The sequence below is a fragment of the Nyctereutes procyonoides genome, unplaced genomic scaffold (assembly GCF_905146905.1).
Source record: "Nyctereutes procyonoides isolate TBG_1078 unplaced genomic scaffold, NYPRO_anot_genome, whole genome shotgun sequence".
NCBI classification, from domain to species: Eukaryota; Metazoa; Chordata; class Mammalia; order Carnivora; family Canidae; genus Nyctereutes; species Nyctereutes procyonoides.
In genome coordinates, this window is record NW_026575146.1 from 1,874,879 (window position 1) to 1,888,880 (window position 14,002).

The 14,002-nt window shown below is 39.5% G+C and overlaps 2 pseudogenes; both read right to left on the reverse strand.

The window, feature by feature from the left end:
* Nucleotides 1-7,822: 7,822 nt before the first annotated feature.
* On the reverse strand, nt 7,823-8,266 carry LOC129499767 (single-stranded DNA-binding protein, mitochondrial-like; annotated as a pseudogene).
* A 4,733-nt stretch (nt 8,267-12,999) lies between these two features.
* On the reverse strand, nt 13,000-13,620 carry LOC129500871 (glutathione S-transferase P-like; annotated as a pseudogene).
* Between the last annotated feature and the right edge of the window lie 382 nt (nt 13,621-14,002).

The following is a 14,002-nucleotide window of genomic DNA, read 5'->3' on the forward strand; positions in this document are numbered from 1 at the left end:
TAGGATTTTTCTAAATGGACAGATTATTTCTCCGAGTTTATTTCTGTCTGTTTTTCCTGCATTGTCTTTTTTTCTAATTGTGGTGATTTACTGTCACTGGTGTTTTCATTTGAGTTCTTTGAGTCCGGGTGGGAGGTCATTTTTGGCTTCAGACTGGAATGTCCCAGAATAACTGCTGTTTAATAGGCTACTTGTGTGTTGCAATTTTAAGGAACTCTCATGGTTGAGGCTGAGATCTATCTATAGGCACCAAATAGAGTGGGAATATTTATATTTGGGATTTCTGTTCTAAGACTCCAATCACTTCAAAGTACTTTAGCCCAAATCTCTACTGAGACCTGGAAGAAACAAAGTAGTAAGTGGACATTGAAGAATGTGCTATAGACTGTGTCACCTAAAATTCATATGTTGAAACTGGTTTGGGGTAGTCTTGCCGTAAGCATCTTTGCTTCAAATGTTTTTGCTACATAACTAATTGGTTGTCAGGCAACTTTGCCATAGAAGACAAAATCATACAAAATAAGAGAGGGACTTTCATTAAAAAGGATATAATGAGGGGATCCCTGGGTGGCGCAGCGGTTTGGCGCCTGCCTTTGGTCCAGGGTGCGATCCTGGAGACTCGGGATCGAGTCCCGCATCGGGCTCCCGGTGCATGGAGCCTGCTTCTCCCTCTGCCTATGTCTCTGCCTCTCTCTCTCTCTCTCTGTGACTATCATAAATAAATAAAAATTAAAAAAAAGGATATAATGAAACATGAAAAATGAATGACAAAATTTTAAAGACTGTATTGCAAAATGCAAAACATTGGAATATATCCGAAATATATAGCACAGATTCATGGCAATACTGCCCAAATAACTGATTTTATTTTGTGAATTGTACCTAATTACTTGTCTTCAATCTTTAATTTAACCCCCCGAAAAAAAACCAAATCTTTCATTCATAGCATTATACTTTTATTCTTGTTGATTCATCTGTGTTCAGCTTCATACTTTCTCTTTTCTCACAAATTTCTTCCTTCGTTAAGAGAAGTATCAGTCTCTAAATACTAGCATGCATATTTGTTTGTAGATGTGCTTTGTATTGAGCTATGAAAGCCTTTCACACTGTTGTTTGTTTTTGACGTATTGTTACATGCCCATTCATAGATGTTCCAAAATCCCATGGGAAATGGGGGTTAAAACTCTGTGCTACTGTGTAGACCATTATGAAGGTCAAGATTTATATAATATATATAATACAATATAAAAATGGATCTCTGCATTAACGGAGAATTGATAATATCGATGTTATTATTTTTTTATCATTTACAGCAAAATTGCCTTATAGCCAATTAGTTATGCAGTGAAAATGCTTATATTGAAGATGTTTACAGCAAGGATACTTACAGCAGAAATACCTGACAAAGTTTCAGCTTCAATCCCAGATGTGATGATATTTGGAAGTGGAGTTTTGGGGAGGCAAGTAGGTCATGAATGGGATTAATACCCTTATAGAAAAGGCCCCAGAGAGCTCCCTTTCCCCTTCTGCCATGTGAAAACACAGCAAGAAGACAACTGTCTGTGAACCAGATAGTGAATCTGCCGACACCTCGATCTTGGCCTATTCAGACTCTGAAACTACAAGAAGTAAGTGCATGTTGTTTAAGCCACTCAGGCTATAGTATTTTTATTATAGCAGCCCAAACAGATTTAGACTAAATGATATAGTAAGAGGCAGGATTTCAATTCTAAGTGCTTTTCAATTATCCTGGGATTTTGTTAAAATACAGATTCGGAATCAGGAGGTCTGTAGTGGGGACTGAGAAGTTGCCTCTTTGATAAAGTCCCGGATGCTGGTGCTGCTGCTGGTGTAAGCACTGTATTTTGAGAGCTATGGTCTAAGTATTTCCCAAATTTGCCTGAAGATAAGACTCACCAGAGGTGGCTGTTAGATATATAAAATACTAAATCTTTACCCTAAGAATATTGATTCATCGACACCTGGGTGGTTCAGCTGTTAAGCATCTGCCTTCTGCTCAGGTCATGATCCCAGGGTCCTGGGATGGAGCCCCACATCTTGCTCCTTGTTCAGCAGGGAGTCTGCTTCTCCCTCTGCCTCTGCCCCTCCCCCTCCACTCATGCTCTCTCACTTTCTGTCAAATAAATAAATAAAATCTTTAAAAAAAAAAAGAATATTGGGACACCTGGGTGGCTCAGTGGTTGAGCACCTGCCTTCGGCCCAGGGGGTGATCCTGGAGCCCTGGGATCGAGTCCCAAATTGGGCTCCCTGCATGGAGCCTGCTTCTCTCTCTGCCTATGTCTCTGCCTCTCTCTCTCTGTGTGTCCTCTATGAATAAATAAATAAAATCTTAAAAAAAAAAGGATATTGATACAGAAGGGCACCCAGGTGGCTCAGTCAGTTAAGTGTTCAACTCTTTTTTTAAAAAATAAATATTTAAAAGATATATATAGGGGATCCCTGGGTGGCGCAGCGGTTTGGCTCCTGCCTTTGGCCCAGGGCGCGATCCTGGAGACCCGGGATCGAATCCCACGTCGGGCTCCCGGTGCATGGAGCCTGCTTCTCCCTCTGCCTGTGTCTCTGCCTCTCTGTCTCTCTGTATGACTATCATAAATAAATAATTAAAAAAAAATAAATAAAAGATATATATATATATAGAGAGAGAAAAATTGATTCAGAGGTCTGCATTGGGATCTTTAGCCTCCCCTTTCAAGAGCCACTTCATGCTGTAGTTCCAAACTACCTTTTCACCTGATCTACTAGGACTCCTCTACTGTTCCATTTATTTATTTTCCTCCCACCCTTTCAATCTGTCTCTTTCTCTCCCCTCCCTCCTTTCTTCCCACATATATTTGTTGAGCATTTCCTTGGGATATAGATCTTAAAAATAGAGATAGACTCTACCTTTACAGACAATAGATAAGTAAACATAAATAAATAGGTGAATTACAGCTTGTGATACAAGCTAAAAGGAAATAAATATGATGATATGATGTAAAGGGGTAAAGCCAAAGTAGGAAACCATTTAAGCCAAGGTTGTGAAAGATTTTCTCTAAGGAAGACAGTTAATTTGAAATACATATCCAACCCTTCAATCTAAGCCATACTACTTGCTGAACGTCTGCCTGTGTTTTAGGGATGCATTGCGTGTGTTCATGCTGTTTATTTCACCATGGATGTCTTCTCACGAGTCCCATCAGCCAGTTAAAAACCAACCTAAATGCCACCCCCTACATCCAGGTTCCCCAGCCATATGTGAGATCTCACCCTTCTGAGCCCCCAAAGCACCTGCTACACCTGACTTTGTCTTGATCTTTCTACCTTAAATTGTAGTTGTTTTGTAATAATAGTGGCTGCATTTCCTGAAAGCACACTATTAGTTTACATACGTTATCTAAATTATTCAACAACAGTGGCAGGTGATCCTATTATCTCCATGTCATAATAAAGAAACTGAAACTCAGGAGAATCTAAATGACCTGCCCAAAGTCACACAACAAATGAATGACAGAGCTGAGATTCAAATATGCCCTCCCAGTTGATCTGTCTTATTTCCTGTAGCAAATCTTAAGCAACATGGGAGAAGTGATTACTTTGTCTTTATATTCTTAAACAAACAAACAAAAACTCAAGTTGCGGAAGAGCTCTAGCATTTGCGGAACACTAAGAGAAAAAAAAGAGAATAGAATTCCCCTCCCAAATTATATTAGTTTGCTAGGATGCTGTAACGAATTACCAGATACTGAATGGCTCGACCAACAGAAATTTATTGTCTCACAGCTAGACAGTCTGAGATGGAGGCTAGAAGTCTGAGATGAAGGGGTCAATGGGACTATAATCTCTCTGAAGGTGCCTGGGGAGTATTTGATCTGGGTCTTTCTCCTACGTGACATAGTTCCTTGGCTTATGGAAGCATAACTCCAACTAATCTGAACAGTGTTTTCCCTGTGTGTGAATCTCTGTTCCCCAATTTCCCCTTTTTATAAGAATGCCAGTCATATTGGATTAGTGGCCCATCCTACTGACCTTGATTAAACTTAACTGATTGCACATGCAAACAATCCCTGTTTCAAATATGGGCACATCTTGAGATAGTGGGGCTTAAGATTTCAATGCATGAACTTTTAAGGGACTCAGTTCAACATACAACGCAGTTCTACCACATAGCATCTATCACAACGGTGACCCCTAAGCCAGACAATCTGGCATAGTTGTTCTAGTTGTCTTCTCCTAAAACCAACGTTATAGAGGGGTCACATGATCAACTTAGACAAATTTTATTATGTTAACATGGAACCTGGATTTAGCTTTGGTCTTCAAATGATTCCATCAATCTGACACATCAATATTAGTTAACTTTTAGCATAAGCAAATGAAGTCATCTACTTAGTACCAAAACTTGGTCTACTTGAAGCTACTCTAACTTGTGATTCCTTCTGCCTCTCATGAAAGGGGTGAATCAATTTCTGTGGATAAGGTTACAATACCTAGAGGTTACATTTGATGGTACTTAAAATATTTAAATTTTATTTCAAAATTGGTTTAGTTTAGTGGGTTTCACTAAGTTTCAGCAGTAAAAGAAATGAAATATTAATATCAGGAAATTTTCCCACCAAGAAAGAAGTAGGGCTGGTAATTTAGGAATCCCTAAATGGGAAATGGCCTATACAGAGTATATCATAATGCAAAATAGGTTAGAATGTTGCAAAGTCAAAAATGTAAAGTCCATCCAAGCACAAAGCATGGACATGTAAATGTGAAGAATATTGAAGAAGCCAATTTTGCTTAAGAGACTGCAGGATTCCTGAGGACAAGGACTCTCTCATCTGATTCAGCTTTGCTCCCCGAAAGTGCCTAGCCCAGGGCATTACACAGAATCACTTTTTAAAAAAGATTTTATTTATTTATTCATGAGAGACACACAGAGAGAGGCAGAGACATAGGCAGAGGGAAAACAGGCTCCCGGTGGGAAGCCTGATGTGGGACTTGAACCCAGGACCCTGGGATCACGACCTGAGCTGACGGCATACCACTGAGCCACCCAGGTGTTCCTATAACAGAATCACGTTTAATACATTAAGTTGAATGAAGTGTTTTTTGGTTTTTCTAAAATCTTATCCCTCTTAATAGAGATAGGAAGCATTCACAGTTACACTGAAGAAGTTAAATAAAGATGGGTGTTTTACTATATTCCAAGAACCATTTTAAGTACAAGCAAGAAATGAGGTAGACTCTATTATCTCCATCCTAAAGATAAGGGAACAGAGAGATGAAATAGCTCACACAACTACGAAATGGTAGCCATGGGCATTCACACATAGACTATTTACATTGAAAGCCTACCTTCTGAACCATTGTACAATATGTCAGCACCACTGGTGAGCAGCCAGAGAAAGAAAGCTTTTTATTTTTTTCTTTCCATAAAGAATTCTTTAACTGAGATGTTTATTATCAGCTAATCAGTGTGTTACTCCTGTTGAATTTCACAAATTCAGTGTAGTCACTAAGCATTCCATCTTTGACGGTTCTCTAGACCTAAGTTTAAGTCCTGGCTTTGGCATAGTGTGTCTTTGTAATCCTGTGTTACAAACTTTTCCAGGACTCCATTTCATCATCTTTAAAATAGGCTGATGAGGGCAGCCCAGGTGGCTCAACAGTTTAGGGTGCCACCTTCAGTCCAGAGCCTGATCCTGGAGTCCAGGGATCGAGTCCTGCATCGGGCTCCCTGCATGGAGCCTGCTTCTCCCTCTGCCTGTGTCTCTGCCTCTCTCTCTCTCTCTCTTTCTTTCCCTCTGTGGTTCTCATGAATAAATAAATAAAATATTTTTAAAAATAGGCTGATGATTCCTACCTCATAGAGTTGTGATTACATGTTTAAAGCGTTGGACATAGTGCTTGATACATGATAAAAACTCAATAAATAATATCTAAAATGTATACCTATTTACAAGCAGTATTTTCATTGTATGGATATTTGATTATTCACTGTTGAAACATATTTGGATTGTTTCTAGCTTTTAACTATTACAAGTAAAACTATTATGAATATTCTTCTGCAAGTCTTTAATTTCTTTTGGGTAAATTTCCTAGCGTGGAACAGGAGCATATTCAATTTTTAAGCAACAGCCAAAGGAATTTAAGAAACTTTCCAAAGGAGTTGTACCACTTGATATTCCCACTAGCCATGTATGAGAATTCCAGTTCCTCTACATTCAGTGCTTGGTATGGTCCGTTTTATTTATGTATTTGTAGAATTTATTTTACTATGGTAAAAAAAATTTACTATCTTCACCATTTTTAAGTGTACAGTTCAGTAGTGTTAAGTATATTTGCATTGTTGTGAAATTGTGTGCATAGTATTGTGAAACATCCTCAGAAGCTTTTCATTTTGCAGAACTGAAATGCTATACTCATTAAACAACCACTCCATCCTACCCCTCAGGTCTCCCCTGCCAACCAGCATTCTACTTTCTATCTCTATGTTCCTGACTACTTTAGATACTCATATAAGTGAAATCATGTAGTATTTGTCCTTTGGTGACTGGATAATTTCACTTAGCATGATGTCCTCAAGATTCACCCACATTGTAGCATGTGATAAGATTTCTTTCCTTTTCTTTTTTTTTTTTTTTGAGATTTTATTTATTTATTTGAGACAGAGACAGAGCATGAGTGCACAAGTGAGGGAGTGGAAAGGGGAGGAACAGAGAGGAGAGGGAGAAGCAGACTCTCCATTGAGCAGGGAGCCCAATGCAGGGTGCCATCTCAGTACTCCGAGATCATGACCTGAGCCGAAGGCAGACTCTTAACCAACTGAACCACCCAGGTGCCCCAATTTCTTTTTAAGGTGGTATAGTATTCCTTTGTATGTATAGACCACATTTTGTTTATCCAGCCATCTGCCGATGGACATTTGTGTTTCTTCCCCCTCTGGCTATTATGAATAGCACTGCTGTGAACATGAATGTACAAACATCTCTTAGATGGTGCTTCTTTCATTTCTTTATGGTATATATTTAGAAGTGGGATTGCTAATCATATGGTAGTTCTACTTAAAATAATATGAATAATCATATTAGTAGTTAATTTAAGGTATTAATTAAATGAGTAATTAAAATGGTTGAGGACCTGCCATACTATATTCCAAGGTGGTTGCAACATTTAAAAATCCTACCAACAATGCTCTAACTTCTCCACACCTCTGTCAACACTTGTTTGACTTTCTTTCTTTCTTTTCTTTCTTCTTTCTTTCTTTCTTTCTTTCTTTCTTTCTTTCTTTCTTTCTTTCTTTTTCTTTCTTCTTTTTCTTTCTTTCTATAGTAGTCATCCTAATGAGTATGTGATGATATCTCATTGTGGTTTTAATTTGCATTTCTCTAGTGATTAGTGATATTGAGCATGTTTGTTTGCTATATGTTGAACCCTCTAGGAATAAATTCTACTTGGTCATGGTGTACAATCCTTTCAATGTTCTGTTGAATTCCGTTTGCTAGTATTTTGTTGAGGATTTTTCAACAGAATTCATTGGGAATATTGGTTTGGAGTTTCCTTGTAGTGTCTTTATCTAGCTTTGGTATCAACCTAATACTCATAGAACGAATTTGGAAGTGTTCCCTCTTCAGTGTTTTGCAAGAGTTTGAGAAGGATTGGAGTTAATTCTTCTTTAAATGTTTGGTAGAATTTTCCAGTGACACCATCTGGTCTTGGGCTCTTCTTTGTTAGGATGTGTATATATTTTAGTCTTTGTCCTTAGAAACTATAGAGACAATATATGATTTGGAAATGAGACTACCAAACAATGGCTAAAGAGGCATAATCAATTCTATGTCTTCTTTTTTGTCTGGTCACCTAGACATGTGTTACCTGCTATAATGATCATTGCCTGTCACTTGGAATTATTTTTATTTGTGCATTCACTTGAATCTACTTTCCATCCCACATAAGTTCAAGATGCCCTTTCACCTACTGGTACACCAAGTCTCTGAGGCCTGGCCGTAATACTGATATTCTGTGCCATGCTGTGTTTTGACTGACATTGCCCATTTGGTATACCGCACTTTCCTCTGATTGCCACATCTTATTTGCTGCTAGAGAAAATATTGTTGCTGGATTTTTTTTCCTTCCACCTATATTATGACAGAGTCCTGACCCACTTTCTGAAGTAACTGCACACAATTTAGAGATCTTTTGAGAACCAGACTACTAGCTATTTGAGACTCATGTCTTATAAACTGATGAATACTTGTAATTCAGGTCTTTGAAACATGGCTTCTATATTTTCTTACAATCTAATCTTTAGTCTTTTCCTGATGCTCTAGCTCAGACATCTATGAGCCAGAGGAATCTGTTGGGAGGTTTTTGTTTACTGATATAATCTTCTTAGGAGTTATGGTCTGTTCAGACTTTCTTTCTTTATGTGATTCAGTCTCTGTAGGTTGTCTGCTTCTAAGACTTGTTCCATTTCTTTTAAGTTATTCTGTTTGTTGGCATATAATTGGTTGTAGTAGTCTCTTAGAATCCTTTTTATTTCTGTAGCACTGCTAGAAATGCCCCCTCTTTCATTTCTGATTTTAGTTCAGTTTTTTCTCTTTTTTTCTTAGTTAATTTAATCTAAGGATTTCTCAATTTTGTTGACCTTTTCAAAAAGCAACTCATAGTTTTGCTGATTTTTTCTATTCTCAATTTCATTAATCTCTGCTTTGATCTTTGTTATATTGTTAAGATAATAAATTTTATGCTGTGTGTTTCTTTTATCACAATTAAAAAATAGTTTTTTTAATTAAAAAAAGAAGGATGAGTGCCTGACTGGTTCAGTTAGTAGAGCATACAACAGTTGATCTCAGGGTCATCAGTTCAAGTCCCATATGGAGCTTACTGAAAGAAAGAAAGAAAGAAAGAAAGAAAGAAAGAAAGAAAGAAAGAAAAAAGAAAACAGATCAGTTTGCTTGGGGGAAGGAACAGGAGGGAGAGAACATAAAGGGTCATGAGGAAACTTTTGAGGCTAATGGCTTTACTTGATTGTGGTGATGGTTTCACAGATTTAAATATATGTCAAAACTCATCAAATTGTACACTTTACATATATGCTGTTTATTGTATGTCATTATACCTCAATAAAGCTGCCAAATTGTAGATTTTCTAAAAACCAGTCAAATATTTAAATTTCTAGATATATATTACTACAAGTGATTTTTTTCCCCAAGTGTAGTCTATTCAAAATTTCTTAACTAAAAAGTTATTACGAATATATTTGTCTCCTTTATGTTACATGTTCATAGCTCTCCAATTTTGATCCTGATCTGCTGTTACAATTCTGAGTCCATTTCTCTCAGCTTTCTTCAGAACAGGCAGTACCTCCAAGGATTGAAGTTCAACTGAGATACACTTTCAACCATTTTTCAATTAGGCTTTCATCATGTCTTCAGATAGATATTCCTCCCATCAAAAAGGATTGTATCAATGAGATGATATTGTTCACTTAATTTTTTAAAGCATGCAGCATTTATGACATTATTGCAGACATTTCATATGTTTAACTTTGAAGTTTATTTTTCAAGAGCTTTATCAACAACAAAACCAGCAATGATGTTACACTACCACAGATGGCTTTAGGATGTAATAGTGCTGTAGAATTTATACAGTTTAAACCACAGATGTGACTACTTTTACATTATTGCCTTTAAAAAAATCTAAAACTCCTCTTTGTTAAAACAAACTGAACCTAAAACACTAATATGTGCTATATAATAAATGGAACTTTTTTTTTAAAGTAGGCTCTACATCCAGCATGGAACCCAATGCCGGGTGGGGGGGGGCAGGGGGAGGTGGCCCCCGAACTCGTGACCTTGAGATCAAGACCTGAGCTGAGATCAAGGGCCAGATGCTCAACTAACTGAGCACCCCAAGATGAAACATTTTAAAGCAGCCAAACCTAGGAGAAATTTGGCATTTTTTTCTTTGATTCTTAATAATTACCAATGTCATCCCACCAGGTTCAATGCAATTGCAAGATTCTTCTCTGCTTTTGTCTTCAAAACTAGAAATTCACCCTGTTCATCCAATTAATTCCACTATATACTTTACTACCTTGGGTACATATAGCAACTTCAACTCCCCATAGTGGGTTCATCTGCAATTTAAATCTTACTAGTTCCAATCACCCCTGTTGAAGGCTATAGCTTCTATGTGATTTATTAAGCATTTTGATCAAAAGATGTTTAGTGAGCATTGAACAGGGCTCTAGACCAGAGACGCAGTAGCAGATTCCATAGTCACTCTCATGGAATTTATAATCTAATTGGAGGACAGATATTGAACAAGCAATTATAAGACTGATGAGTGTTATAATAAAGGAAGTACAAGATGTTCACTATGAGAACATTTCTTTTTCCTCTGGGCTTCAGGAGAAAAAAAACAACAGGTTAAAAAGTGACTGTTTTTCCTCCAACTCCCTGCTCCTGGCCATCCAAAGGAAAGATTTCATGTAGAAAGTATCTGTATCAAGAACTCGAAACAAGTCTCCATAACTATTTTTTTTTCTTCCTTTTTTAGGAATGGAGAAGCAACCTTCTTAGCAACTGGCATATTTCCAGCTTAGCTGCTGACTGGGTAAGACCAGACATTTATAACAATTCTCTTGGTTTTCTCTTGGCGACTCCAGTTGTTCCCATTTTATTAGCTATCCCTGCCTGGGAGATACTTAGAAACAACCCTCAAAAAGAGGCTGCATTCCTATGTTTTAAAACAATGGTGAAGGCAGTTGTTTGACGGTATCTACAGATCGGATTCATGAGAGCCTTGAAGAGATTTTTTTTTTCCCCTTCGGTCTTAGATTTCTTGAAATACCTGGGAGCTCTCAGAGAAAAAGCCTTTGCTGATTTTAAGGCTCCATTTACAAGTCAATAGTATTTTTGCTATGAAAACCATTTGGTGGATCTCCATACACAGTTAAGAGTTACTCTTATCGGAGAGTAAGTAAATGAACAACTTGGGTCTTCTGCAGGATCAGTGGGTTCAGCCTCAACCCCAGTGTCAGGAGTGGCCAAAACAACAGAAAAAGAGGGTCATGTCTGGTTAAGAATACAAAAGAGAGATAAGATGCTTTTCAAAAGGCTAACCTAGGATTATTTTTCAAACTGAGGTTAAGCCAAATAGAAGATAAATGACATGTTTCCGTGCAGAATCCTATAGAATTTATGCCAGGCCAAGAATGCAAGCCCGTTCAAGTGAGTTACCTTTTCTCCACGTGTGTCACCCTAGCTCACAGAGGAGGGGAGGTGAGCTCTGGCGCTGCCACACAAGCCTTGCTCCTTCCCTCAGCTTTCTAACAGCCCTGGTACTTAGGAGGAGGGGTGTGGATGTGAGACTAGTTCAGCATTTCTAGTGAGTGTCTAATTCTTTTGGCTGGCAAGGGTGAAATACTGTCCTGGTGATAGACCTGGGATAATCAGGCGGGACATCGGTGTGAATGTTAACACCCTGTGGTAGAAAGAGTCCCGAACTTTGGGAAAGTCATGCAACCTCTCTGGGTTTTTCTCATTTTAAAATGTGCTCGGATAGAAAGCTGTGCCGCTGAGTCGTGTGGGCTACTTGTTAAAAGTGAGTATTTCTGACCCACCTGATTAGCAATCAGACTCGGGGGTAGGAGGTAGGAGTGGGGTGAGGGCTGGGAGTATGGATTGTGATCTGTTTTTGAAAAGCTCTGCTAGTGATTCTGCCGGTGACCGGTATGGTTCTGCTCTAAAATCCTCCGGGATGATTTCAGGAAACCACAAAGTTAATATTCCACAAGTAATACACTAGTATTGTACTAGATAAATCTCACAATCTATGCTGAAAAGAAAGTATCTGTTGCTCTTTCCTCCCTTGTCCCAAAGATGAATCTGGATTAATCCCAGGGTTATATAATTAGTAATAATAACAGTAATATAAAATTTACTATACTCCAGCCACTGTTCTAAGTATTTCATTTATTTCCATAAAATTCTCTCAACAATGCTGTGAGATAGGGATCCCTGGGTGGTGCAGCGGTTTGGCGCCTGCCTTTGGCTCGGGGCGCGATCCTAGAGACCCGGGATCGAATCCCACGTCGGGCTCCTGGTGCGTGGAGCCTGCTTCTCCCTCTGCCTGTGTCTCTGCCTCTCTCTGTGTGTGTGTGACTATCATAAATAAATAAATAAAAAATTAAAAAAAAACAATGCTGTGAGATAGACTATTACTATTATCCCCACCTTGCAGGTGAAGAAAGCAAGGAACAGAAAAGTCAAGTGACTTACATGTGGTAACACAGACAGCAAAGTATACTGGCTGGATTCCAGGTGGGCTCTGGGGGACGTTCTATCTGGAGAAACCCAAGTAGTGTTCCTTCCACATTGGGTGGCAGTGGGGTTTTGTGGGAGAAGTGCAGGCTTTGGCAGCAAATACTTAACCAAATTCTGATGCAATTACTTACTAGCTGTATGATCTTGGGTGACCTTACTTAGCCTTGCTAAGTGCCTTAGTCAGCTCAGACTGCTGTAACAAAATACCCTAGACTGGGTGGCTTTAACAAGATTTATTTCTCACAGACCTGAAGACTCGGGAGTCCAAGATAAAGGTGCCAGTGGGTTTTCTTCCTGGGGAGAGGCCTCTTCCTGGTTTGCAGAAAGCCATCTCCTCGCTGTATCCTCACATTACAGAGAGAGAGGGTACTGGTCTCCCTCTCTTCTTAGAATGGCCCTAATTCTACCATGTGGGCTTCATCTTCTTGGCTTCTTCTAAATCTCATCAATATTCAAAGGTTCTGTTTTTAAATACTGTTGCTTCAGGAGTTAGTCCTCAACATATGAATTTTGGGAGGAAATAAGCATTCAGTCCATAGTGCTAAGGTTCAGTTTCTTTCTCTGCAAAATATATATCACACTTATTTGTTTTTTTTTTTTCTCACTTGAAAATTTTATTGGTCAGGGAGAAAGGAAGTCAGGCAGCCCCCTAGCTTCCCGCCCAGGGTGCCACAAGCTCTCACTGCTTCCCGTTGCCATTGATGGGGCGGTTCACGAGCTCGAGCTCGGGGGACACCAAGAATGCCTTGAGCTTGAGTCTGGTGCTGAGGTGTGCCACATAGGCTGAGAGCAGGAAGAAGGGGTCCAGCAGCTGGGGGCCAGGACCTGGTGAATCAGCAGCAAGTCCAGCAGGTTGTAGTCCGCAAAGGAGACCTGGTTACCTACGATGAAGACCTGGCCCCCCTCATTCTGGAACAACAGCATTTCAAAAGGCTTCAGGTAACCTGGTAGTGCCTTCACATACTCCTCCTTTCCTGCCTCATAGTTAGTGTAGATGAGGAGATCCTCCACACCATCATTCACTACATCCAGCAAGGCCGCCTCCTGTTGGTCCTTCCCATAGAGCCCAAGGGAGAGGCCCAGGTGTCACAGGATGGCATTGGACAGGTACAGGTGAGGTCTCCATCCTGGAACTTGGGGAGCTGCCCATACACAGACAGGAGGCCTTGAATGAGCCCTTCATCCAGGTCTCCATGGTCACCACCTCCTCCTTCCAGCTCTGCCCCTGGTCACCCAGCAGCATGTGCATGGCCTCGCAGCACCCTTGAACAGGGAAGTAGATGATGGTGTAGGGTGGCATGGTTGCAGCGTGGGTGACGGTGGCGGTGGTGGTAGCAGTGGCAGCGGCAGTGGTGGTGGTGGCGGCGGCGGCGGCGGCAGCAGACAGACATATCACACTTATTTGTAAGGTTTAGCAAAGAAGTAAGATTTTTATAAGGCCTCAGCTCAGTCTCATAATAAAAACAAAGTAAAGTATTCAAAACTTTCCTGACTATGTAGCAGGTACTGTTAAAGAAAATCTAAAGAATAATAATGATTTGTGGAATGCCATGCTTTCAGAACTATGCTACATGCACTTATGCATTGTATTCACTGGATCCTTCATAACACCTGAAAAGCATTATTAGTATTTCTGTCACTATTTTATAGATGGGGAAACTGAGAGATTAAATATTTTCCTG